Source organism: Heptranchias perlo, unplaced genomic scaffold (genome assembly GCF_035084215.1).
Source record: "Heptranchias perlo isolate sHepPer1 unplaced genomic scaffold, sHepPer1.hap1 HAP1_SCAFFOLD_73, whole genome shotgun sequence".
Lineage (NCBI taxonomy): Eukaryota > Metazoa > Chordata > Chondrichthyes > Hexanchiformes > Hexanchidae > Heptranchias > Heptranchias perlo.
The window spans coordinates 3011371-3014824 of record NW_027139761.1 but is presented as its reverse complement, the minus strand read 5'-3'; the positions used below and the strand labels follow the sequence as shown (position 1 = coordinate 3014824).

Genomic DNA, 3454 nt, shown 5'->3' with positions numbered 1-3454 from the left:
ACTGCACCGCCACCTCTGGTCGGTCTGTCCTGCCGGTGGGACAGGACATGCAAAGGGATGGTGATGGAAGAATCTTGGACGTTGGCTGAAAGGTATGATTCTGTAAGTATGGCTATGTCAGGCTGTTGCTTGACTGGTCAGTGGGACAGCTCTCCCAATTTTGGCACAAGTCCCCAGATGTTAGTGAGGAGGACTTTGCAGGGTCGACTGGGCTTGGTTTGCCTTTGTCGTGTCCGGTGCCTCGTGGTCCGATGCCGGGTGGTCCGTCCGGTTTTATTCTTATTATGACTTTTATTAGCGAGATTTTACAACTGAGTGGCTTGCTAGGCCTTTTCAGAGGGCAATTAAGAATCAACCACATTGCTGTGGCTCATTTATACTCACTCACAGTTCACAAAAAAACATCGCACTCATATTTTTACACCCACAGTTCACATATAAACATCGCTCTCATATATAAACTCATTCGGTTTAGAAAGCAACAGCGCGCTCATACACCCACACCCAGTTTATAGTAGCAGATCGGTACCGATCGCCGATAGAGCTCCCAGATTCCGAGAGGCCGAAGCAGCAGCGACCGAACAAATTCTGGATCTCATCCTTAACACAGACCGGTCGATCCACCTGTAAAATTACATCGCACTTGGATATCAGGGAGGGTAATGGTTTCTGAGAATGTATCAGGGAGCCTAATGGCTTCTTAGTGGCGATCCATCGGGGCAAGGGGATCTCAGAGAGGGGAAGGGACTGTCAGAGGGTATCAGAGAGTGTAAGGGGATCTCAGAGCGTGGAAGGGATAGTCAGATGTCATCAGAAAGTGTCAGGGGGCTCAGAGAAGGGAAGGGACTGTCAGAGGGCATCGGAGAGTACATTAAGAACTGAGAGAGGGGAAGGACTGCCGAGTCTGAGAGAGTGTAAGGGGGCTCAGGGCAGATCTGTGTAAGGGGCACTCAGTGGGGATGAGAGAAGGTAAAGAACGCTGACAAGGTTCAAAGATGATCATGGACTCTCTGAGGTCAGAGACAGAGTGTATCAGAGAAGTTAAGGAGCTCAGCGAGAATCAAAGAGGGTAAGGGGGCTCAGGAGGTATCAGAGAGGCGAATGGATCCAGAGATATCATCTTCTAAATATTACAATTTCGAACATTCAACATTTTTGATAACAGCAATAAATGAAGCCGATTGAACCGATAATCTGCCGTGTCCCATCTGGAGGGAATGAGAAGGTAGAATCGGGAGGGACTGGATATTTGGAAACGCTCAAGGTTTCATTTCACACAGCTCAGTGTTGTGTCTGTTTTTTAACTGGATTTCATGAACTCGAGAAAAGAGGTTGCAATTTGAAAATTTTATTACCCATTGTGAAAAATAGAACACAAATCGCCCAACGTGGGGCTCGAACCCACGACCCTGAGATTAAGAGTCTCATGCTCTACCGACTGAGCTAGCCGGGCTGGTTGCTAAAATTTTTCCCATTCTATTATTGTAGAGAGACAGCTGTTGGCTTTGCTGCAGGGGTTCAGTTCGTTCTGCAATCTCAGGGTTTCTCCTTCTGTGCACCTGATTTTCATTCTGGAGTCAGTTTGATGTCTTTTGCACGTCATTCAGCACCACGCTGAGCTGAAAAGGAACATCGGAACAGGAGAGGGCCATTCAGCCCCTCTTCCTGCTGTGCCATTCAATTCGATCATGATGTGATCTGCAACTCAACTCTCCTTCCCCGCCTTGGACACAAATCCCTTGGAACCCAAACCGAGAAATGATCTATCAATATCAGTCTTGAAAATTTGAATTGAGCCACAATCCACATCATTTTGGCCGAGAGAGTTCCAGCTTTCGGCCGTATTTTGTTTGCTAAAGTAATTCCTGATTTCTTGCCTGATTGGTCTGTCTCCAATTTCAAGATTAAAACCCCTCATTATGGATTCCGCCAACATAGAGAGAGATGACACAAAGATAGACAGAATTATAAGCAGTGCAGATGGAAGTATGAGATCACAGAGAGATATTACTAGATAAAGTGAATGGGCAAAACTGCGGCAAATGGATTTCAACGTAAGCAAGTTTGAGGCCGTCCACTTTGGACCTCAAAAAGATAGATCAGAAAACATATTAATGGATGTTACTCCAAAAAATTTACCTCATGACATTTTGTGTGGATTCGCTTGTTTCTCAAGTCTGCCAAACTTTTAAAAGTGACCAAAATATTGCAATAGGAACCTTATGGCCCGTACGGGTATCGAACCCGCGACCTTGGCGTTATTAGCACCACGCTCTAACCAACTGAGCTAACCGGCCATGTATACAGCTTAGCATTATGGGCTTACCCGCGTGCTGGGTAGTTTGTGTTTATTTTTACACCAGCTGACAGGGTTTTACAACGAATATTGAATAAACCACATCCCTTAAACATTGTTACTTGTTTCTGTATATACTGTCGAGGATGTAGATCAAAATTAACAAACAAAGAGCACTTTAATGTAACAAATTAAATTCCGATCAATATTATTTTACGAACAATCAACAGCCCATCCATAAAACACTGCCCCGCTATCAAACCTGTGGGAAGGACCCTGAGCTACTGTGAAAATGATATCACCGCAACGTGATTCGATCACGCTGCGTTTTGACGTTGAGTCAGATGTCTGTCTGTCTATCTGTCTGTCCGTTTATCCGTCTGATTGGGTCTCGGCCTTATTCTCAGGCCAGGCTTTTTGTTTGCTGGCTGCAGGCCTCGCTCCCCGACTGACTGAACAACGACCGAATCAATGACTGTGACTGACTGTCTGCCCATTTATGGCCACATTTCTGAGTTCCTGCCTTCGCTCTGTGTCGCAGGCCTGTCTCTGTCCCTTAGGATCACAACACACCCACAAGCTTCACGACTGAACGCAGGTTTGGTCAGTCTGTCCTCGCAGGACCTTCGGAAGCGAATGATTTTGAACTGAATTATTTCTTCCTGAGTGACTTGTGAAGTTTTGTTCAGTGATATGTTTGCGAAAGAGAACGAAGGAAATAGTTAGTGTGCAATTCGACATTTCTCTACATCGGAATAGAAAACGTGTTTGGATGGATGGAAGAGGTCTGAAAGGATGGCCGATCGGCTGTGGGTGGCAGCGAATTCTGCAGTGGCTGCAGTGGTTCATTACCGGTAATGAAAATGAGGTAATATACTACCACAAGCTGCCGGTGAAAATCATTCAATTTCCCAAACTTGACCCACCGAATCAAATGAAGCTGCTGGGAAAGCTACAAGACAACGCCGGTCTAGCGGGCATCGTTTGAAGCAACTGGCAGTTTAAAGTAGCATCTGCAGCCATGCAAGTACTGCCATGTGCCGCTGCGATCGCCGAGTGGTTGATGCGTTAAATTCAATATCAAATGGAGTTTTCCTTCGCAGGTTTGATTTCTGCTCGCTGAATTATTGTTTAAAGATCCGTTCAATGCTCAAATGA

At 45.7% G+C, this 3454-nt stretch overlaps 2 non-coding genes across 2 annotated transcripts; both read right to left on the bottom strand.

Moving 5' to 3' along the window:
• Positions 1-1380: 1380 nt before the first annotated feature.
• trnak-cuu (transfer RNA lysine (anticodon CUU)) lies at positions 1381-1453 on the bottom strand. Its single transcript has one exon. It is a non-coding gene; the product is annotated as a tRNA-Lys (tRNA).
• Positions 1454-2223: 770 nt separating this feature from the next.
• trnai-aau (transfer RNA isoleucine (anticodon AAU)) lies at positions 2224-2297 on the bottom strand. The gene has a single exon. It is a non-coding gene; the product is annotated as a tRNA-Ile (tRNA).
• Between the last annotated feature and the right edge of the window lie 1157 nt (positions 2298-3454).